The sequence below is a fragment of the Lytechinus variegatus genome, chromosome 1 (assembly GCF_018143015.1).
Source record: "Lytechinus variegatus isolate NC3 chromosome 1, Lvar_3.0, whole genome shotgun sequence".
Lineage (NCBI taxonomy): Eukaryota > Metazoa > Echinodermata > Echinoidea > Temnopleuroida > Toxopneustidae > Lytechinus > Lytechinus variegatus.
Window position 1 is genome coordinate 78,612,890 of NC_054740.1, and position 25,871 is coordinate 78,638,760.

The 25,871-nt window shown below is 37.0% G+C and overlaps 1 pseudogene; it reads right to left on the bottom strand.

Moving 5' to 3' along the window:
• Positions 1-2,434: 2,434 nt before the first annotated feature.
• The window catches only part of LOC121424199, a 51,348-nt pseudogene continuing 27,911 nt past the window's right edge, over positions 2,435-25,871 (bottom strand).

Sequence of the window (25,871 nt, forward strand, 5' to 3'; positions counted from 1 at the left end):
TCAACGAGATTGCATGTTGAATACCATGTCCGCATTGTATCTTTAGCCTGAATTCTAATTCAATTACATTTAATTCCATGTGAAACACCACATAAAGTAATGAAATGGTGAAGAATGATTTAAGAATAATGAAAACTGGCTTCTATGGAGAAAATTCAGTACATAATTAAGAACAAGTGCACAAATAGCCAATAAAATAAGATGGTCTAGAAAAAAAAATGAATCCCTGCCTGCTGATGACGAAAACCAAGATTATAATTTACATGTCTAATTGGCATCATTTGAATGAAACCAAAAAAAAGCATCTCTAAATTGGTACAAGACTATTAAAGAATTCACAGCATCAAAAATTCTCCATACTAACTTTGCATTGATTCAAAGTCTGAAACAGCACCAAATGTTTACAATGTGCACTGTACAAGATGATTCCTTCCTTCAACAATATTTCCACTTTCAACTGTACATACATATATAGAATGTATTCATCAATAACATGGCTACATGATCATATCACTTGCATAAAGGACTACTCCATAACATAGCACTCAGACTAGAACACCAGACTAGAAATTTAGTCCAAAGAGTAACTTGATACAACATTGCCCTGAACCAATAAAAGTAAAGTGTGTCCCCCATCCCCATGGAGATTTTTAAAATCATTTTCGCTTATCCTAGAAGCTGGCTTAGCAGCTACTACGCATGTTACATGGTTAAAGAGAATATTGTACTGAAGACATCAATAATATTCACAGTGCAATCAGTTAGGACATTCCTTAATCAAACCTAAAGGCCTGGTCACACCGCCCGAGTGTTGTTGGAGTGGTCGTGGAGCGGAGAGAAAAAAAAAACATAATTTCTCAAATTTTCCCCCAATTTTGTGAGCGAAATGAGACCCTCTCTCCATACCGCCTCACAACCGCTCCAATAACACTCAGGCGGTGTGACCTGGTAGGTGTTTCATAAAGCTGTTCGTAAGTTAAGAGCGACTTTAAGAACGACTGGTGATCCTTTTTTTATGATCAATGGTATACTTATTAGCAATGGTTTAGCGCGTAAGAAAGGATCACCAGTCGTTCTTAAAGTCGCTCTTAACTTACGAACAGCTTTATGAAATGGCCCCAGGCCTTAAGCTTGTCATCACTCACTCCTTATTGTAAGCAATGCAATGGGGGGGGGGGGTGAAAAAAACATCTTAAACTGCAAATCAGCAATTTTTTTATCAAACCTTGTAATAATTAATTCAAACTTGCATATTTTTCCCAAAACTATGTAACAGTGTTGATACAAAAAAAAAATATAGCCAATCTAAAAATGAAAACCACATTCAATCTCGACCATAGGAAAGTGGTGTAACACCTTGAGCTAGCACAGTCCTTATCCTTACCAACTAATTGTGACTTAAGGGAATCAGTGGAATAATAAACATTAACAGTAAATATTCCACCTGGACCCCATTGCATAAGAGTTACTGGAATACTGTTATCATGGTATTTGGCTATCCAATGGTATCTTTAAAGGAATCCTTGATGTTGATTGGCTGATGAGCACTTTTACCATGGAAGTTACCTTTGGATTGCAAACTTACCATAACAGCAGTTTTATGCAACAGGGTCCAGGGGCCCATTGCAGAAAGGGTTGCAATTAAACGCAACTCAAATAATCTTGCGCAACTTGATTTTCAGCCAATGAAGCACCCGCATTCGGGACTTGCGTTTAAACGCAACTCTTTCTGCAACAAACCCCTGATGTCTTATTGAATCTGCTGTTCGTTTTGAATTGTCAACCCACATGAACTCCTAACAATGTAATTACATATGGCGTGCATAGTGCTGTGATAAGATGATGGAATAAAAGGCATGAAATCTGACAAAAAGAACTCCCCTTGATCTACGAGACATTTGGACAGCATTGTGAGCATAATGGGACATAGAAAGCACCCTCTGAAAGTCCAATAAGAGCAACAAATAATACTGTTTAGCAACAAAATACAAATCTTGCAAAATATTAAAAACGTATCGCTTTACAAAAGCATATGGTATACGTCCACTACTGATGACATATGAATGAAAAAATCAATTTAATGTCAATCACATGAACAGAAAGGTATGTTTCCAATGTCAAAGAAAATTATAAGTGGAGACTGGACATCTATTATGATTGTGTGACTTACATGAAATATTGATGTGACAAATTTGATATAGAAATAACCTCAATCATTTTTAATAACAATGCATAACCCATGGCAATCTAATCAAACAAGACAACTTGATCATATGATGAATCACATTACAAAATACTACATGTGACACCTACCAATTATATGACAATACTTGATCATGTGACATTCTGCATACACAATCTCTTTGGTATATCTGTGTGATTTTTCTTAAGATACACTTTGTACACTACAGTGATTTCTTTTGTTTGTTTTTTATTAATTATTTACAAAATACTTAATAAGGTAAAGTCATGATTGAAATAAACCACAACCATATAAGGCATTCATTCATCTTATCTTCATCAACTAATGCAATCATCAGCAAGTCAAACTTTCAAGAAAAAATATTACATAATTTACAAAATTCACCTCCTTTTCTCCTGCATTCTTTTCCATTTGACTTGCTAAAAAAAGGTCAAAGGCTTCTTTTTTTCTTTGGATTTGAGATTCATCCTGATATTTTAAGTACACACTTCTAATTGTATTTATTTACCTTACTAAAGCCACAAGAAAGCATGAGCATTGAAATTTTTATACTTTATACAGATGATATTTTTTCTAAGGCTCCTGAACTTCTGCAATGAATTTACCATCAAAATAAATATTCGAATTGTTTCAATTTAGAAAAAAATCTTCTTCCACAGTCACAATATGTAGAGCTAAACTGAAAACCAGGACGGTTAAAGTTTTTTTCTTGACATCCAATAGTAAAGATTCTCAAATACAGCAATATTATGGATATCAAATGTCATCTATGAGTTACTGTTTCTCTTTCCATAAGAGGGAGTTATTGCTGAACAGCTTATGGCAGATTCAAGAAAAGAGAGTAATGTAAGGTCACATAACAAAGGACACCTACCAAGTCTTCACTGAAAATTGAGAACATTTCTATTGAATAAAAGTGTCATCCTAGATTCAGAACAAATGAAGCACTTACAATATGTCATCCACTCTAGATAGAGCATTTTACTTTGTTCTGGTTTCAAAAAAGGTTTGATAGGCATCCTTTGTCATGTGAAAATATGTTATTCTCCAATCTTGAGTCCTCAGCACAGTGTATGTCACTTAGCAAAACTCCTAATCAAGTTTTCTGTTACTCTGTTTTCATACAAGTCATTTTTCTTGAAAATGACTGAAACCAAAGCTGGTTTCCAATGGTGGGAAAAAGAATTCCTCAGTATCTAGGAAAAAGGGAACTAACTTTTAAGATATATCCCACGAACATTTAGCTGTTCTCTATGTAAAGAATAATATTCCAATCTGTCGTCACACAGATTTTAAAAGTCATTATCAAACTGATGTAGCGCCCAATTTCTTGGTAAACATGATTTTATTAACTTTATATTAATATTTTTCAAAATACATTTCACAAAATATCTTAGCACAAAGGGAAGCATGACTGAATGAATGCCAAAACTTGGCTATTTCTCCCTAACCCAGGTAGAAGGATCCTAAGTGTAATCAGATAAAGCGATATTACATCAAACAATAAGAGTCTTGCGATACCAAGAAGGTATGTTGTTATTTAGTTTCTACAGCACCTTGTCTATTTCCATCATTCTGCATCAGGGCAATCCGGATAAGGAACTCGGTAGCGGTACTCATTGACTTCACCTCACCTTGCCCTCCTTCTCCTGCACTATCTTCGCCCATCTTTTCATCTCTTCTTGTCAGCCCTACGACAGGACTTGAATTACCCGGCCCTCTTGGACCCATCGCTCCCTGGTCGCTACTTGAGGATTCATAGGCTGTGTTTGGTTCTAACTGAACTGGACTGTGCGTTGCTGATATCACACTGTTGCTTCTACTTATACACCTGCTTCTATTATCTACAGAGCTGGAGGAACCTTTCTGTTCAAGGATTTGAGAAATGCTATGAGAAATTACTACAGGTTTTGGAGGCTCCTTCTTTGGAGCTGGAATACCCTCTGGCAGCGTCCTCTTGGGACTGGCTGCACGTTCTTTACAGGGGCGAGGAATTTCCTTGGTTTCCATGACACCCCCTACCTCTTCATCCTCATCATGAATATTTTCCACAAGGGCTCTCATTGTTCCCATTCCCACATCGCCTGACATCTGAACTACATTCTGCGCAACAGAACCCTTCATCTTAACAGCTTCTGCAGGCCACTGTGTTACCTCATGTTTAGGTGCAGGTGCTTGAGTCTCTGTGTCTTTCTCGGTAACAGGTAGACCCATACTTTCTCTGCTGTCAGTGACACCCACTTTCTGACCTACATGCATCTGGCTAAGCATCTTTTGTCCAGGAACACTAGACATAGTCTCGTCTTCATTAATCTTTACTCCTTTCTCAAACATCCTCGCCCATCTACGCTTCTTCTTCCGGCTTCTTCTCTTTGCCCTTTTTCGTTGCTCATGATCCAGGGATAGATCCTCTTCATCAGATTCAACATCATGACCATCTCTTTCCTTGGATGCTTTGGTTTTAATGTCAATGGCTTTCTCAGAGACTGCAGATTCCCGGCGAATCTGTTGGCCATCTGGCACAGGTTCTGCACAGTTTTCATCACATTGCTCATTGCTCTTGGCCATTTTTCTGAGAGTCTCTGCAGCAGACATGGCAAGGTCTGCTTCATCCTCCCTTCCTTCTTTCTCATCACCGCCATCAGAAACTACTAGTAGTTCATCACCATCTTCATCAATTTTAGCACTTCTATTATATTCTTCCACTACATTATCGCTCCTACTATTCAAGATATCCTTGATTGTCATAGGTCCTTTTCGCTTAGATTGTCCAAGGGTTCTAGGGTCATTCTCTTCTCCTTCTTGGTCTGCTAATCGCTTTGCAACCATTTCTTTTATCACCTGTCCTATTGGCTTTGGATTTTCCTTGTGCCAAACACTGCGCACCAAGGTTGCAATTGCTTCTGAAGCAGCAGCATTCCTGACATGTTCACTTCCATCAGTACTGCAATTAATAGTTAACTTAAATTTGTCCCTTTTGTTTTTACTGACTCTCTCAAGAAGTTTCTTGGTTGCCATAATTTCCTCTTTTCTTGCCGCACTGAGCTCTGAAGATGTCCTTGGTGTTCGCTTCCGTTTACCACGTTGCTGTGCCTTACCATACCGGTCACATCTTGAGATTGTACGGGCAATGAGATCCTTGAAGGTGACGGCATAGTAGTCGCTTTCATCCTCACTATCAGATCTTGAGGGCGTCTCTGACTTTACCTGATGCAGCCTCTGGACAATGGACTCTATTCCACCCATGTTGGTTCCAGACCTGGGAGAGTTCATTGCATTCTCCATATCTTCCCTGCCTTGCCCATCCTGCTGCAAGGTCCCCATTGGGGACCCTGAACAGCTATCAAAGTCTGACCCAGAGTCATTTGAGGGTACTTTGTTATTGTTCAAACTAGGCTGTGGGGATACACATTGTTGACTTCCATCAGAGAGGTCTGAACTGTCGTACACACCTACATAACCAGTACCTCTTTCCCTTCTCAAGGTGGATTGATAAGTTGGATGTGAAGGATCCCTATCATTAGCTAAAGACATTTTTCTCTGACCTACATGCTCATGCCCAAGTCCTTCCATAAAGAGTCTTTTGTAGGTCGAACTGATAAGTCCATTGCTTCTTCTCCACAGGCCCCATGAAAGGCTTCTGAAGAACGCTGAGACTGACTGCGAGGTGTGACAATCACATCCCGGTGTTGGATGATTACATCTTGCTTTCTACTATCTTTTTGGTCAGTTGAAACTGGCACACTTGCAGTATGACTAATTTCAGTAGCCACGGGTTCATTTGCTGAGGAGTTTCCCGAGGAAGTCTGCTTGGAGCTATCAGAGTCAAACCTTCCCTCACTCTCACTGGCTGTCTTTGCTACCTTGATAGATGTGTCCTGATTCTCAATCTAGGATGAAAAAAGAAAAGTTTTGCTTTGAAGCTATATTCTATGAATACAATATCACATTAATGATAAAAAAATTTGAATGAGGAACACAATGGAAAAATCTAACTCACTTATATTAGGTTTTATTGATTTGATAGAAACACAAATTCAGGCCATTCCTGCACGTTATCAATTTTGACAATGCAAAAGCACAGACAGCAATGGACAAAACTTGTAGGCACATATTTAGCCTGCTATTTATGATGATTTATATGAGAGCTATGGACACTTCAATAATAAGAAAGTTGGAAGGCACCATATTCGAAATGAATGCTACCTCATGGCAATAGATGAAAAATGATTCTATATTTCAGCCACAGAAGCCACAAATCATATCAGAAAAATAGAACAAAATACTAGCTTTCCAACATTTTGCCCACAGCTGTATTTCATTTATTACAAACAGAAGGTTTAATAATAGATTTGAATTGTATTGCCGAAGTCATAAAAGGATTGTCTAGTGTAACATTACTTTGTGCATTCTACAAAATATATTTGCTGCACTTGCAAACCCTTTTATTGTCTCACTGCTAGTCTATTTTTTCTTAAAAATAAACATGTACTCCATCAAAACTTCAATATTATATTATAAATAGATAATTTGTTCGACACCTTAGAAAATCAGGAACAGAAAAAGAAGGTAAAACAAACACCCTCATCATGTGAATAGAACTTGAAGAACTTACAGCAGGTTTGCGTTTCCTTCTTTCAAGCTTGTGCTTGTACTCTGCAAAATCTGAGGAGTGTGTTGAGGTTTGGTAAGCAACAGGGGTTCCTTGTTGGAGTTTGTCTTCTGATCCAGAGTCAGGTTTAGTGGCAGCGGTGGGATTTGAAGCAGGTGTCTTTGGGGATGGAGAGAGGACCCTGTGGGTGAGCTGCAATGAGGAGGATCCCTTCATCGATACTCCTGAGTCTGAAGGGATGGGTGATGGGCTTCCCTCCCTTGAGTTCTGCTGACCCATTTCTCTCAGTCTGTCTTCAATAAGTCTGCGCAAAAGAAAAAATAATAATAAGGTTATCAATATGATTTAAGATAGAGGAAAGAAGTCCAAACTACAGCATGGCTTTGTTGACAACTGAATTTTGTAAAGTCTCAGATAGCATTGGTCATCTATCAATGATAGACAAGAGTAATCTGTTGATTGGTGCTGGTTAGCATAGTAACTAGTAAGCTTATTGATCACAGAATGTAAATTGGAAGCAAATACACTCTCACCACAGATGTTATTGTCATTTGTCAACATCTTTGTGCATTCAGCTAATTGTCCATTTTGTGATGGCATGATGATATACACTGTACAAATCATAAAAGCTTATGAATAATCAAACATTTGGATTTGTTGCTGATAAGAGGGGTACATGTACATGTAGTAGCTTTCTGGATAGACTTCCACAGTTATTTATCATGCAAATTTTTGCATACAATATATGAAAGAATGATGTATGAAATAAAAAGGTTGCAACTTTTTGTTTTGAAGTTTCAGTTTTACAGGGATTTTTCTGTCATATAAAAGGACAGACAGATTTGAAGTAGGGACACATTAATTCCAGTAGCTGCCTTACAATAAGAAAGTGTCTTGAAATTTTGTGATCAAATTAACTGATAGAAAAAAAAACCTTTCCAAGTAATTTCAACATCAATAAATTTCAAAAATTCAAATGAATGATTATATTTCACATGCTCAATGATGATCCACACCATTTATATTGCGCCATATTTCTGTGAAAAACATACATAGGCGCCCACTCTTGTTATCATTGTGAAATGTTTTTCAAGACACCTACATCTTGCAGAAGTAAAAGAAATCTTGCTTGACAGTAAAAAGTCCTCTCCTACACCGCACCGGGAGTAGATGAAAATGCATATGATGAATAGTACTGATCCATATCAAAACTTCTTCATAGGGTCTATGAATTCATTAACCTGTATGGCGTGTTAACTTGCAGGAATCTGACCTCCCTCATCTTTAAAGATAACTGTATGAATTTGTATATTACCCTTGAGGCGAAGCCACTGATGGAAGGCAATATGAAACACAGAGATACCATAACACCTCTCAACGTCTCTTGTATCACAGGAAGTAAAAGAATCAGCTCTCTCTCACACATTTTCAAAGATTTTTTTTAAAGCCCACCTCACATTTTTGTAGAGCCCCTATAAAATTCCACGAAAACATGAAGATTGAAAATAGACGACAAAGTGAAAAAGGTGTAGAGCTGTTTCTTGTACATATAATATGGTTTGGAAAGAAAAGTTGATTGTCAAATGTCACTAATCAAAGCTCCATTCCCTGATATAAAAATAGACGTACACATAAGCATGAATTATAGATTTAAGCAAAATGCACCAATTCCAAAATAGAAAGGAAAAACTTTGTTATTATTTTATGTACTGCCAGTTTTTTTTTATATGGACTAAAAATTAATATGAAAAACATTCATTTTAAAGTTTTAGCCCCAAAATAGCAAGACTTTTATTCAGATTCAGATAACTGTATTATTCACCCAGTCACAATGAAAAAGTTAAAAATGCATTTCCATTCAACATGACTACACATATATATCAATAACCACCACAAATGTTTTTTTTTAATTCACAGACACAGCCCTATCATAAAACATTTTACCCCTTGCAAGTTACAAGCTACTGTTACTTGCGCTGATGTATTAAATGTAAATTGATTGGTCGAGAACAAATATGTCATGAATTCTCGCACTTGTTATTGATAGCAAGTATGAAGAAACAACACCCAGAAGGGGATTAACACACCTCCAGAGAAATAGATACTAGTAGTAGATAATAGACTGTCTCACACATAAACCTTATGAATAAATTCATATCAAGATAAAGTGGTCGCAAACAACATATATTCATATATATGGCTCAAGGCTAAACTGTCCTAGGATACTGTGTATCGAAGTAATGATGAGAACTAAATTAGTAGAGATATCAAGCGACAGATCTGGTCATATTTCAAGACAGCAAGAAAACAATTCTGAAAATCAAGAAAGATGATGGAGAACCCCCCCCCGCCCCAAGCACAAAAATGTATATCTATATTAAAATGTCAAATATAGAAAAGGGGGAAGTCTGGACAGAGAAAGATAGAGGGATTGTGTGTTCTTCCATAAGAGAATTCTATGTCTAAATCAGAATATTATGCATAGATCTTTGACAATTTATCTATTCTCCTTAAAATGAAATCAACAACGCAGATTGAATTATATCAAATAGAAGAATACTCTGATTTTCTCTTCTATCAAGCTTGAAAAGAGTCTATGTGCAGCATCATGTCTTCACTCTCTCCCTCTCTCTACCTGTATCTCTCTCCTTTGATACCCTCTTCCTATTTCTTTCTATTGATCTGGATTGTTGTCTTACTCTCCGACCCTTGGCTCCCCCCCCCCCCCATCTGTGTCATACCTTCCATAATGCATTGCCACAGACATAATAAATACATGTTGAGAGAGCAGGTCAAACAATGTAAACATAAAACCCAGAAGATGATATGATGAAGACACGAAATGGAGACAGGATCTTTCTATTCCTTGTCACGCACTGGTTAAATTTCCAACTAAAGTCTGCTACACAGTAGAGTGAAAGATAATTAGTGAATGATGGAAGCAGCTTAGTCAACCAAAAATATATTTACACCGCCAGAGGCCAACGCCCTGAACTGACATTAATGTAAAAGGCATTGTCTTAGCTTAGCTGTGTCACACATTCAAGGAAGATTTATTTAGCTCGCTTTGTGTAATTTGATTACATTTAGCAAGCCGCATGGAAGAGGACATTTATTTCATTTTTTGTATTATCCAAAGTAATAAGACCGAGTATGGAATATGTCATGAAACGAACCATTTACCTTTTTTCATCTTTTACACTAACTGCTTTCATACCCTCTCTGTCAAAGAAAATTCCTGGTATTTTCTGATCGGGAATTCTACCAAGATTAGAAAATATCCAGGACTCCACACTAACCCTTTTTTTCTACTGGCCCAACCTGATCATGTCAGACCAGTAGATAGTCAGTTCAACCATTGTTGTTTACTGGTCCGAACCTAAAATTTACTGGTCTCCAAAAATAAAGAAAAACATAAAAATGCTTGAGTTTATTTTGCCATCTTTTATTACTTATTGTTACCCCCTCCCCCTAAAAAAACCACACTAAAACAGTACACACACACAACAACTTGATGAGAGCCATTTGCATTTCTCAATTTTGTAGAGCATTTTTAGTGAGACACCAGAGTGAGGATTTATTTTCTGATTGGGAATTCTGCCAAGACCAGAAAATATTGTTATTTTCTGAAATGAAATTATACCTACATCAGAAAACTAGGTAATTTGCCAGTGTAGGTGAAAGTGAATTACATGTAATATCCCCGAAAGAAAAACCTGCCAGTTTAAAATACGAGAACTTCACAGGAATTTGAAAATGATGCAGAATTTTTTGCAGTGTGAAGGAATTAAGGAAATTTTACATGTACATGTGAGATGGGAACTACATGAATATCTCATAATATGCCAGCCTGTAACACGGAAAATAGACTTATTGGTCAAGCAAGAAAAGTGGAAGGTGGCGACTTCACATTTGACCTTCTGACCTCAAAATCAATAGAATTCCTGGGATCTACGCTAGTATCTTACACACCAAATTATATGAGCGTAAGTTAAGTCAAACTGAAGTTATCACGTTTACAAGGACTTCAGAAGGGTAAGATGAAAACATGTCACTGTGATCTTGACCTTTGACCTTTTGACCTCAAAATCAAAAGATTTCCTGGGATCCATGCTGACATCACACACACCAAATTATATGAGCTGAGGTTAAGGTAAACTGAAGTTATTGCATTTACAAGGAATAATGGACAGACATACGGACACTGAGCATAATACTGATACATAATCCAGTTTGATAGGCGAACAAAAACTAATTATAAGGCCTGGATAATTCCAGTCTACCGGTATTCTTTTAATAAATCAAGTGAGTATGTATGAATGAATGCATGCACTGCATGATGCATATATATATTAAATATTTATATATATAAGTGCAAGCTATGTAACGAGTCTTATCCATTTCTATAATCATTAAAGTATATGATCAGCCAAAAATAGCCAATCAATTTAACCACAACTGCTTTTTTTAATAATTATACAAGTTACTTTTACGTATCAAACTTCTAAACTTGATTGTAGTAGAAATACACATACATGTAGGCAGAGAATTGTAATGAAGGGGCAGAACATAATCTCATGGGGCAAAATCAAGATGCAAGCGAGTGAAGTGAGTAAAACGGATGCACTTGGAACAGTTATGTATTGAAGTCCATTGCACAGTGTCCCTGCAGATAAATAATAAGAGCTATTTGTTTTAGAAACCAATGATAATTTATGATTGTTCTTTGGTAAATCAATCTCAAAGACTCAAACCATGATCATAATACAGCAGGCCTATGTACTATATTTTGATATGACTAGGCATTGCCTATCCTAAGTAAAATGTCAAGTTACGTTATATTAGTAAAATTACTGGCAAATTTATATGGTCATACCTGTATGGTAAAACAAAGATTTGGTTGCTCTTTTTACAAAACAAGCTCAAACACTTGAAATGTGGATTTTCCCACATTGACTGTTAACTGTATGTTGTATTACATATAGGCCTAAACCCAATCAATGCTAATCATGACACACACTAATGAAAACAATAGAGGACTAATTGAATTGATATTAATGATAGCACAGAGGTGCATTAAGTCTTCCAGCTGGAACATACATACATACAACCAGTGGGTGTAACATGAATAATACACATGATATCTGATGGAGACTGTCGCTAATTAAGATGAGTGAGTACACAGTATTAGCAGTCACATTCCACACCCCAGCTAATTCAGGATGTGTCAATGCATGTATCGCATTAATCTTAATACACACTAGGATGGATGACGACTGGCTATATATTACTCCCATATCAAAAATGAAACATGGAGGTATAATGGCCCTGAGGAGGGCAAAGCTTTCTAAGTGCATTGACCAATGATACGTTAACACCAGACATTAGGAGTCAACGCCCTGTGAATCGTTCCTCCACCCCTGGCTGTGGTAACCACTGGTATGGTGACTGTGGTTTGCATCATAGATGATGCAGTGGTGATAATATATGGGTTTTCAGATCAAAGGTAAATTGCAAAGCTCATATGTTTACAAGTGGTTTAGGGAGGGGGATAGGGCAAAAAAAGGGATGTATTATCTAAACTCCACGTACCTCTGTGCATCAAACAAACTCATTAAAAAATGAGTCGCTTTCCCATATTTCTTGACAAAGAATTTTCAGGTTTTGGTACAAATTGCACTAAATTCAGTTTTAAATATCTATCAGGGCCCATCTCCCAAGCATAAAGCACAGGAAAGCTAGGCTACATAACTCACATATCCATGTAGGCTACATGGACTGTACACTCATACTTAAATATTTGATGTTCTCTTCCACAGGGGAAGCAATCACATTAGAAGTCAATAACACTTGGCCCTTTTCTAAAGGAACATACATCAGCACCTGCAGTAACATTGAGTGCATCTGTGTAATAGAAAAGCTTGGTGTCAATGCCCCTCTGTTCATAATCCACTCATGTTTGATTACATGTTCAAGAAGGTGATGATGGAGAGAGCAGCATCAACCAGAATAGATACGTTCACATGGAAATATTGTAGTTTAAATGGTGCAGGGATGTTGAGGAGAATCGTCTTCTCAATGTTGGAAGGGGGGGGTAGGGACGGGGGATCATGCATTTTATACGCTGAGGAAGGTATTATGCTTTACAGTCAGAGATTCTATAAATAAGTGGATAATAAGGCCTCAGACTTTCAATCACGAGGCTCGAGGTTCAAATGCACCAAATAGCATTAGTATCCTTTGAAAAAACACTGATCTAATTTTGCCACTCTTTACCCAGGAAGTAATTCCTTGAAGCCAATAGGCACTGAAATTCATGTAGGTAGCCCAGCACTAAAGAGATAATTCAGAGTGGGTTGAGTATGTTAATAGTGGATATATGAGCAATAGCGATCACAATTTGAAGTAACAAATGTATCATCATCAATTTATTGTCACAATGTGTGAGACCAATGACATCGGCTCTTGCAAAATTATTAGACATGAAGGTATCTCTATGTGTAGGCCTGTGCTATATTTCCCACTCGATAGCACTACTCTTCAAATGAGTACAGATTACATATATGGCCACAAATAACATACTCCTCCTCAAAATGAGTACAAATTACATGTACATTGTATGCCCACAAATAACCTACACAAGTTCATTGCATTACAAATATAAAACTTTGATCTAACTGTACGTTACTCAACATCATTCATAGGAACCTTACTAGTGAGAATTGTGTGTAGTAGGGGGAGAAGTCTTCTACCACCTAAAAACCACATAGGGGTAGGGGTGGTGAGTTCAGTGCTCTGATGTAGGGTGTAACAAAAGCCTCACTTACCTCAGTAAACCACATAACAAAACAGGAACAATTAAGTCTGCCTTTGGAAATTGTTGAGTGATTTTCCAGGGGGAATACCATATTTTGTATCAAATTCAACTGAAACATCACAGAGCAACATCAAATAACAGTCTTTTAACATCAACATCAAATAATAGGTTACATGTAGGCCTACTACAGAAGACTGTAGACAAGAGTTCGAAAACATCAAAAGTAAATATAATAAAGAGCAGCTGAATTCTCTCCACAAACAAACCCCTTACATATTTTGTAAATTATGCATCATAATGCAGTCATGTGACATAAAGCACATGATACTCAATTACCATGGTAACGCATCATCATCGAATGTTGTCTGATCTTCATTCCAAACACGGATATGTGTACCCCGTATTAAAACTCAAGAACAAATAGAGATACACAAAGTGTGAAGAAATGAATGGAAAAATGTATTCAAAGCGCTGAAATCAAAAAGTGTGTCTTATATCATATGGCATACAATAGGCCTACATGATCCAACCAATCCAGTGCTAATCATATCATACATGGCAGCTAACACGTACATCATATTTGATAAGCAAGAGATCCTATACAAATGCATTATCATGCTAGTTTTTATAGAATGTCAGTATTGTCCACTAATTGTACTGGATCCAAAATGTTTTTTTTTCTTTTTACATGTATAACATTCAAATATATTAAATGACAAAAAAGAAGAGGTTAAAGATAAATAGGAGAGAGGAAGAGTGAGAGAAAGAAAGAGAGGGGGTTGAGGGGGAGGCAGAATGATAGAGGGGTGGGAGTCAGAGAGATAAAAAGAAAATGAGAGAGAAATCAAAGATGAGGAGAAAGGGGAGGATCTTACTAAGAAAGCAGCAATAGTACTTCCAAGAAAATGAATGAGTCATATTCAAAGAATGTGGTCTCAAGAGGAAGAGAAAGGCTAAAACCCAAGAAACCACCTTTGTGAAGAGAGAGAATAAACAGAACACATTTCTTTGTAAACAGGAACAATGGTATTTGGACTGTCTTTTAAGGATTAAAGAAGACAAAGGTAATTGCCAAAAGACAGTAGTGTACACTTTGGAAATTACCTTTTAACATTTTGTGTAGGCTAGCTTGTGTAAAATATGTTTGTATCAATTTCTGTTTCAATGCTATTAAACATTACCAAGTTAAATTTTGCGATGCACAATACTTGCAAAATCACAGGCAACATTCTTAATAGCATTAAATAAAGAATAGGTCAAAATTGAAAAGTATATGAAAAATACAAAATAAAACTCTCATTCAAACACTTGCGCTTGTAGAATTCATTTGTTTTCTTATTAGGAATGATAATCACATTTCCATAAACAAAGACCTTCATATTTCTGCAATCTTATCTGTTCATATAGTAATGAAAACTTTTGATACAGTGCTGGATATTCCATTTGTGTTGTCATGCACCAGTTTGCTAAAAAGCACTTGCATACACCTGGGTACAGAGATGCAAATAAGGCAAAATGCCTAATCTATTATAAAGTGAAAAGAATACAGAGTGGCAAGGTTGGCACTGAACCACAGACCTTCATATCTTAAGTATTTAAAAAAGAGAGCCACACAACCAGAAATGGTCCTAGTTTTCTTGTGTTTAATACCACAGAAGGACAGGCATAAATCCCAGAGGGCTGAAAGTAGGCTAGCTTTAGTGTCATCATCAGCCATTCAGTGGTTGGCCACATTATCCGAGATGGAAACTCATTTGAGAGACAATCTTTCCTTCAAGATACTAGATCAATCATGTCACAAAGTGTGGTTTTTCTACTTCCTACAGTGTTCAGGCAAGTAATGACATCATCGCATAAATAACCCAAGACAATGTAGGCTTAATGGCTTAGTTGTTTGGAGGAAAACGAGGGACACTGACACTTGCCTGAGAGGTAATGTAACGTATTGCTTGAATAATCCCTTGTTGCGGGTTGGATGTGACCAACAACGTATTAAATTGATGAAAATATTGAGATTCAACTTTGATATGTGAAGAAGTCTAAGAATTTCTCTTTTCCAAGCTGAATACTGATGAAAATTACAATGAAGATGGTGAGGAAACTGAGGATAGTGATGATGATGATGATAATAATGATGACAAAGTGATGATGATGATGACAGTGATGATAAAAGTAATGATGGTGATGATGGTGCTGGTGATGATGATGATGATAATGGTGATGATAGTGATTATGGTGGTGGTGATGTGATGATAACAATGAGAGCAAAATTAGCAATGATGATGATGATGAATGAGAGATCAGTGAGGTGAGGAGGAAAAGGATGATGGTGGTGATAAATACCAATACTGATATTGAAAACTAGAACTGCAAGTTTCTTCAAATTGTCAATGAATGGAGCATCATCAGGAGGCAACCAGGTGTCACTGAGTGGAGCGAGTTTGTGGGCCTGCATGAACCACCAGTTTGTTGAATCATACAAATATGTTTTGTATTTCCAGACTTAATATGTGATTGGTGTGAAACAGCTTTTTCAAATGAACAAAAAGTCAGAACTTTTGATAGACTTCTCTCAAGACCCACTTGTTGATTATTTATGAAATGATTACAAAATCATATTGTAAATATATAAAATCACTTACAACTTTGACTCTATAAAACATGCATATTCCTGCTTTTGGATCTAAATTGCTAAAAGGTCTAGCAATATTTGGCATCAAAACCCACTCACTTGCTTTGTTTTAGCAGTTTTTCATCATAGTTCATATAAGTCTAGTACATGTACATCTTGTCTGTGATGGAAGACTATCTGCTTCAAAGCATTCCAGACATGCACAATACCTGTTTTTCTACGGGGCCAAGTCAAGTTCCATGGGAGAAATGAAGGAGTCTGGAAGTCTCTCTCCTTCCTCCCTCTTTCCCCCTTTCCCCCACTCTGAATATCCTCTTTCAAATATGATACTACCCCCTATACATGCTATAATAAATACTGACCACACTTTGACATTAATCCTTGCATTAATGCTCACAGCTTGGTTCTATGGGAGTCATAAAAAATAATTTTATGCACAATATGTGTCATGTGCTACTGGATTGTGATATGTTTCATTTCATGAATTATGAAATGTTGCTTTGGCATATGAAGGTACATAAAACAATTTATACTTGAACATTCACGAAAAGAATTGATAGAGAATCTAATTTCCAGGGATAATGAAGTCAGAAGATGAAGCAGGGAATTAATCCCCAGGTTTTTGTATTTGTCAATTCATGGGGAATCCAACAAAATAAAGACTTTATAAGAAAAACAAACAGACTACATATTTTTTTCTGTCTAACCCAGGAGACTCCAGACAAGGTGACAAGCACTTTGCCAAACAGTTACAGGTCCCGGGGGGGGCCACTTCCATTCACGAGTGGATACATGCGCGACCATGTGGTCTCGAAAAGCACCCTAAACACGTAATTTCCATATTCTGAAAATGCACCCCTTAACAAGTATTGGCGTGTGAAACCTTACCCTTTACAAGTATTGGAAACAAAACGATACTCTTGGCAAATATTCCCTGAAATGGCCCCTAAACAAGTACAGGAATATTTTATTGTTACGGGTCCTTCGGTCGTCAACTTTACCTTATTTGGTTTAGTACGAACCCACCTTCTACACCTCGCGCAAATAGCTACTCTAAACACGTAGTGTTGGGGGCAAAAAGGACATCCTTTATAAAACATTTTAATTTTGTTTTATCATCCCCGCAAATTCGACCCTAAACACGTAATTTTCCTAGCGAAATAGATACCCTTTTTCATTATTTGTGTTTTTGAACCCCTATCACGTTACGTACGTAACGTGCCCTATCGCGAAAAGGACATCCTTTTACGTGTTTTTTGGTCGCGCATGGTATCCACTCGTCAATGTAAGTGGCCCCCCCGGGTTACAGGTATATACAGTGTATGTTGCTGCAAAGTTTCCAAGTAGCCCACGTCTCAGAGACTTTTCTTAATATACTTTCTGGTCTCCTACAGGTCTCTGCGACATCTCTGAAATCCTGAGACTTCGCAGAGCCATCACGAAGACGTTTCAGCAGTTGGGGATGGAGTTAGTATCTATGAAGTCTATGCGACTGATGGAGATGTCTCAAAGATGTCACCAAGAGGCCGTTCTCATTATGCTTTCTAAAACTATAGTTTACTGGAAGCCGTTTCAGGAAACCAGTTTGGAAGATCGCTTTGCTAGCGTTCCTACTTGATCACACGAAAGTGGTTTTGTAAATCACTTCACGTAAAGCGCTCTTGTTCCTATGGAAACGCTCTCAGTGGGGTGACATGTTTCGAGTGAAATTTGAAACCGCAGCGTAGGCATTCTACACCTGTCGTGTGGAGTAGCGCGCTCAAAATGTGCGAAGATCGCTTCCCGAAGAACGGTTGTGTCCTCGCTTACGCTAAAACCAGTTTAATGGGGCAAAGCGATCTTGAAAACTACATCGCGAGGTGGTTTTCCAAACTGGTTTGGAAGATCGCTTCCAAGACCGCTTTTACCGTTCTCACTACACGTTTAACTAGTTTTCACTAAACTAGTTTCCAGTAAACTTGTTTTAGGAAAGTAGTGATAACAGCCTCTAAGACATCACAAAAATTGGAAAGGTATCTTTTTTAAGTCTAATAACTCAACACAATGTGACTCCTCAGAGACTAGAAGCTAATAAAGAATAAAATGAAAAGCCCTAATTAACTACAAAATGTATAACAATAAAATTTCTTGATTCATGGATAGGCCTACTGATGACCAGTGTACAGCATGTGGACATGTAACTTCAGATTTTCTTTTTGCAAGATACACCCACTTCCTGGCTTTCTCACTTTTATAAGCCCAAATACCACAAAATATATCTTGTCTTCAAAATTCATAAATGTGGGTAGGGAAAATTCTATGGGTTCCATGACATTTGCTCCAATTGTCCTCAAAAACTAAAAAAAAAAACCTAATCCTGATCCACACATTATTCTGAACCAAAACTTGTTTACAATCTTAACTCTCATTGTATGCCCTATGATATATTAAGACCAGATCAAATGTCACAGAAGCGAATGTTGTGTCCCCACACTATAGGATTATAGATCTACTGTACATGTAGGTTGGGTGGAGACTATCTGAAGCCAATGAAACTGAAAAATCTGGGAATAGACCTACATGTACACAATGAGGCCACAAAAGGCAACTAGATTGATTTGTTTTAATTGAAATCTGAATATAATTGCCCCTTCCTCCTATTCCAAATAATGACAAATTTTGAAGAAAAATAATTTTAAAGAACTATTTACAATGGATGCCACCATACAGTAAGTGATGGATAAACCCAAATCAGCCTTTCAAAAAGTTAGCTCCCTCCACCTTATAAGGACTGAGGAGGCAACAGAAGGTATATGGTGATGGACAAAGAAAAAAAGAAATTCTTTCTCAGAGTGTTTCCCCCTCCCCCTTCTATTATATCCAATTCTCATGACAGACAGACCCCGGACAGACAGAGAAGCATGTATGTACATGTAAAAAATCTATACATGTGTATGTATGGAATCAGGATATTTATAAGCCCATTAGTAACAATTTATTTCATATGAGGCAAAAGCATACTCATGACACTATGAACCCTTAAATTTATAATCTCCTCTTATTACAATTCCTCAAATTGATAATCTTATATAAGTAAATCTTGACATGAAACATGAAGAATTACTGATGAGGATTTTTTTAAATAGATTTTGGACTCATTTAAAGGTTGGTTGTAACACAAACATGTAGATATTTGTTACTATTATATTGCATAATGAGGTAATAAGAAATCTCCTGCTTTTCGGGAACATGATTTTGTTTTCAAATAAATACTGCTCGTGCAAAAGTCATTGTACTCAAATGGGAAGATCCAATTTAGATGGAAGCTTCAAACATCATGCTTTGCGTAATTGCATGGAAGTACGATGTCAGTGTGGTCAAATGTAATAAACCGGTAAGGAACTCTTTTTAGGAAGATAGCCTTGCTAAAACGGAAAGATCTCACATCATGTATCTTAAAAAAAGTGCAAGGAAGATCAGTTTGAATGTTCCATGGTATATTGGATTACTGTGGTGACGTGGTCTTGCATTCAGACTACCGGCTCAGCTGCACCAAACAAAATTTTCATTGATAATAATTCATATTCACAGCACCTTTACCACAAGATACAGCATGCTTTGAGATGCCATTCATTCTCAGCATAGGAGATAAAATATTTACAAATTGTTTACAGTATCGTTCTTATGCACATGATCAGGATATTACTATAAAGGTCTTCAAGTTTTGCTTGAATCGATCCAATATTGATGGTGATTTAAGGAAAGGATCCTAATTATTCTCATCAATAACACCATTCCTTATTTTTCTAATTAGAAATAGAATGATCATTTGTCCTCATTAGTATCAATCAAATTATCTTTCACAGCTAGATTATCATCATCAAAAGCTATCCTAATTATTGCAATTATCGTCAATCGGAGCAAGACAACATGGGGAAACATTTTATACAATAACTCTATATCTCAAGTTTATTATAAATAAATAATAAACCTTAAGTTTGCAAAGTCAATATTTCTTTGGTTTTATTATTGGCCTCCAAATGTGAAATGAATAGTAGTACCTTTTCTCCTACAGAGATTTCCCAAAATATACAGAAATTCAACCTGAAATCATAAGTGAAATGTGGAGCACAAAATATTCCAGGCAAATTAAACTATTTTTCATCAGTTACGGATCAATACTACTTTTTTTTGCTTTCGGTCTGAGAAGTTCATATAGCCCCTTTGCTTTAAGCATGAGAGAATGAGTTACTTACATTTAGTAACAATTTTGTCACAATTTGTTTTTATCAGTATTTTTGTCTAAATTAAACTTCTTTTTAGTTTTATGCAATTTATTTATATTTACTTTTACATGAAAAAGTAAAACTTTTTAAAAGATTTTTTCCTTCTACAGACTGGGGAAAAAAAGTGATGCGGGGGCTACGCTAGAAAATAGTGGGAGTGGTGGAAATGAAAACCCACTTCCTGAATAAATCTAATTGCCTTGAAGAAAGCCTATGATTGAGGTGATGCTGGAAGGCCCAAATAATGTCACTTTCCTCCTCTCACACCAATATGTCTCTATCAATCAAGCTCAACTGATATCTGCTTCCAGATGTCCTGAACATCTAGCTTTGTTGATACATCCAAGCAGAAGCCGCGCTGCTTGCAGTAGCAGCTATTGGCTCGCCTGCGCCTGCGAATATAGCAAAGTCACTATCATGTGTCCTAATGTAACGGTGCAAGATTCCCAATGCATCATCCTGTTATATCAATCCCAAAGTCTGAAGTGTAGAGAGAGTTCAAAAGCCTTGATAATGTTATCCCCATGAGACCAGTATGTCAATGACATACATGTATGCATTTGCCCAGCATCAATTGATTCTTCCTTTCATGAAAGATACAGGCTTTGCGATTGACTTGAACCATGTAAAACTGATTCCTCTCATACATCTACATGTACATCAACAAAAATGGAAGAAATTTCAATAATTCTTCCCCTTGGCCTTGCTAAAATAATTTATTGCATGTAGGCCTACATTAAGTCATATAAGTACTGTACAAGTAGGCAGAGATCATTTGAAAAGAGACAAGAACTTGGTTACAAGGCCTTTAATGTGTCCTCTGAAAATCAATTGTTTACATGATTATTACATAAACACCATATACAGGTACAAGTTGGTCAAAGGAAAAGTTCTCTGACTGTAAACCACCAGGTCTGAAGTTCAATTCATTACACAGCACTTCTGAAGTCCTGACCTTCGGTAAAATGCATACCTATACTGTTCATTTGTCACTATCTACCCAGGTGTGGGCGGGCTAAATACAGTACTCGGTATAGGATGAGAACATAAAGTGTGTAGTAATCTGAATGGCTTGACCGCTCATCGCTTAAAAAGTACCCAGGGAGTGGAGACTACATACATGTACATGTATATTGTACCAGGGAAAGCCAGAATCATATAACCTCAGTGATAATGTAGGCCTAAATGTATCTATAAAGTCCTTCCAGACATTTTTGCTTGTCATATCTACTAGATGACATGAATGTTCAAACCTAATCCACATCATGTTTTCAGACAGCTAGTCGACTCATCTCTTGGGAGCATGAATTTTAATACTGATAGTGACTTACAGTTATGACAGATACCTGCACATCAAGTTTATACAGTTCATCTTCATGTCATTCTAGAAATTTCTCTGAAAACTTCAAGGTGAGATCGGCATGGCATATGATACCCTGCTAGAGAGTCTGCATACTATAAACTAGGCATTGTTAGTGTAGCGGCCGCCAGACTTTGAGCACATGTGAAAAAACAGATCACTTTCAAGAGGGAAAGGCGAGAAAGGCACGGTCTGAGACACCATAGGGGGGTCTCAAACACCTCCAGGTATCCAATCAGTTACCTCTGTCCCCGTCAACCGCTCTTCTTGTTTCTTTATTTCAATTTCAACCGCTCTTTATTTTTCTTGCAGGATGGAAGGAGGAGGGGTGTCTTTAAAACGGTCACATGGGTCTAAGATATGAATCAATGCATTCCTAAGATCTGAAGAATAACATTTGGATTTGACTTGAAAGGCACGTATTCAATTTTTCTGTGAGGTACACGGTCACCACAAGCGTTATCTGAAAAAGAAGTATAGCCTCCCAGTCTCCATCCTGACCGTTTTCTTTTTCCAATACAACCCTGTCAAATCATTGGTGCCATATCACTAATCCTATTCTGCACCTTCTAATGCATTGATTATCCCGACAATTTTTCTTCCATAAAATAATCTGGACTGTGTGCAATATCAAACCAAAACAAATAGAGAAAATTAAACAACCAATGATTAGGCCTCCATATAAACACCTAATGGATCTGCATATAGGCCAAGGACTTCAAGAATTTCTGTGAACACACAAAAAAATGTCCATATTTTGTTGCACTTGCGATTTAAGGATGAGAATTGTCTTTTAAAGATAGTACAAGGGACCTTTCTCTGGGGGCTGTCTAGGAAGTTCTGGAAAGCCTATAAAACGAGTCTTATCTCGCCGCTTCAAAGGGATAACTTCGCTTCTACCTCAAGCCACATGATAGTCAAGGGACCGTAGCAACAGAACACGCCCTCCCCCAGTGGCCCCCTCGCACCATCTCATGCACACACAAAAACTGTGTCAATTTCCACTTGGTCTAACCCCACTTCATCCAATACCATGTGGTCTACAAAATTTATAATTCATTTGTTTGCCAAAGACGCCAATATATCATCTATTTTTCTTCTCTTAATTGTCATCTTTCTTTACACTTTTTCACACATTGAACTCTAAAAATTCAATTAGTAATACAGAAAAGAAGTTTGATATTGAATGATAGTTACAAATGAAGCTAATTAGTCAAGAAAACAGACTGTCTTCCCAATTAATCATATTTTGCATTTTACTTGAACCGTACATTATCAATTAACTTGCCTCGTTTTCATGGCTACTGTATATAAAAATCATGTACCATCTGATTTAGGCGAAATAGCTTGCCCAATATGGTTTTATTGTTCCGTTTTCACACACACATACATGATTAACAACAGGTGTAGCTATCAAACAGATCTATACCACAATGATTTGGAGTGTGGTAATCAGGCTCCTTATAGATTATATTTTGAGATATTTACTTGGCAGACTCACAGTTTGCTTTTTCTCATGTCTCTTGGCATATAAAGTTTGAGGAACTTTGACGTGATATTGACATAATTTCCCTTTGATAAGTAGGGTCAGATCTTATTTTGGTGTTGTCTTACAAACTAAAATGCATTTAGCCTTGGCTAATCACTTCTCATTCATGACTAACTCATTGAGAGTTACATGTAAGTCAGTAAAGGTTCACTGTTTCCTCAAAAGTTTTTTTTCTCCTTTAATATACTTTCCTTACACTTTCAAGGAAGTTACAATCATGTCATGTTTTCAATATCATAATTGTTAGCAGAGTTCAAGTAATCTGGATTTCTGATAAGATTAAACCCACACCTCGTCTAAATGTTATTTATAAATATCATGGCTTTTGCAGATACATGTACATTGATATTTTTATCTCCCCTCCATTAAGGGGTATCTTAATATTTTAAGTCTGGGCACCTAGAATTAGACTTAAAATCTGAAATAACGATTTAAGTTTCTACACTACAAACACTTCAAAAATTGTTTGGCTTTGCTCCTCATACTTCAAATGGTCTAAGGGCCAGTTACATCATAATAATTCTATTTGGCAACATTACAATTTACTTACTGAGGAGATCACGGTTCCACAGGTTCTTTTGAGATGGGCTTCTCTGTCAGTGGCCCATGGCTTTCTCTAAGAGCAATCAGCCATGACCACCCGACACTAGCAGAAGCCTGTGCCTGTGAGTCAGCTTTTAACTAGCCCCATTACAGCAGCGCTCCACCAACTTGTCAGCGAAGGCACCAAGAAACGTGATTCACAGAGAGAACGGGGTAAAAATAAATTCATTTCCAGACAGTTTGTTCTCCCTCTCTCTAGAAGCAGTTTGGAATCTTTCTTGAGTAAAGTTCTCACCTTGACCTACTATAGGGAAAGCTTGTGGAAGACTTCTCACATTGCATCCACATACAAATATGAGGATTAGACTGAGAGTGTCTGAAGCACTCTGATTTATGGTCTGAAATATGATGAAATGACAGATTATGAAAGGAAACATCAAACAAGCATCCTGCAATATATCATTACCAATTATAGATTGCCATGACAACAGCAAATTACCCTGATTCATAAAGCCCCCCCCCCTCTCTCTCTCTCCCTCTCTCCACATTAAGCCCACATGTAGTAGGCCTATACCAATTAGCACTTCAGTCATATATTACAAAAAGAATATTAAAGCTGTAAAGTGCCTGTGACATTTGGCCAAATATATGTTTCCTATGTAGGCCTATAAGAAAATAAGAATTAAAAAAAGAAAATTTGGGAGTATTTCTTCTACATGTATATGAGATTGTGTATATCTACATGCCTCCTGCGCTCAAATAGAAAATACACTTCCCCTTTTCACTTAAAACTTTTATCCAACTATCTACAGCCTGTCTCGATCAATCTCAAGTACAAAATCCATTTGTTGAAACCCAAGTAGTCTTTTGGCAATTTGAATGGACTGCGTAATGTCTGTTATGAACAAAATATGCTTGTTCTTGTGGAGTTGATTAGACAACTAAATCCAAATGACAGAAATGTATCACCAATTCTACTCATCGCTTCCAGCCCTTCTGAGATTCACTGACCTATATTTATTCATTTGACAAGGAAGGGAATGAACCTACATAATAAAGACCTAAATATCAGCAGGAAATGTGCCACAATTTCTGGTACACATCAACAGCCTCATTTCTACAGTGACGCTGGCGAAGAGGCACGACTGCCTTCGGAAGGCAGTCAACGGATTGGGTTCAGCTCGGTTGAACAATGGGCGCAAGGAGGCAAGTTTGGGGTTCATTTTGTGGTCACTGCTGACAATACTCTCAATTGGACATGTGGAGGGCATAGAGCTGGAACTCCGTAATAGGGTCCATACCAAATGGGATGGAGAAGCCATGAGTAACCATCAACACACTTGTTGCGGACTCTAGTGTATTAACATGGTATTAATGAAACTCTCAGACTAAAACTGGATGACTGAAATCACAATATCAAATAACACAGTATTAAATTACAAGCTAAATAAAGGAGCCTATAGTACTGCATTCATAAGTCTTTGAACCAAATGTCTACCGTCTATATTTCTTACAAGGTGGTTCATAATCAAACTTATTTGTAATCATTTAATTTAACTTGAATAGTATTTTAATTTTGAAGACTTCTTTTATCATAATCATATTACTGAATAGCGGGCAAAAAATTATCTTTTTTGAATTTTTTAGGGCTGCTGTTCAAAGACTACTGCATAAATATGCAAGATTTGATTTAGATTTTAGGCTTCAACATTGTAGTTGATGGGGATTTCTTTTTCCAGGGCTATTTTGAACATTTCAGGGGCGAGATCACCAAGCTCCAGTGTCTTTTTCCCTGCTGAAGAAATGTATATCTCACGTAGATCTAATCCATAATACATGTATGTCCAAAATAACCTTGAGTTCAGTATATCAGGTAATGATCACCTGGTA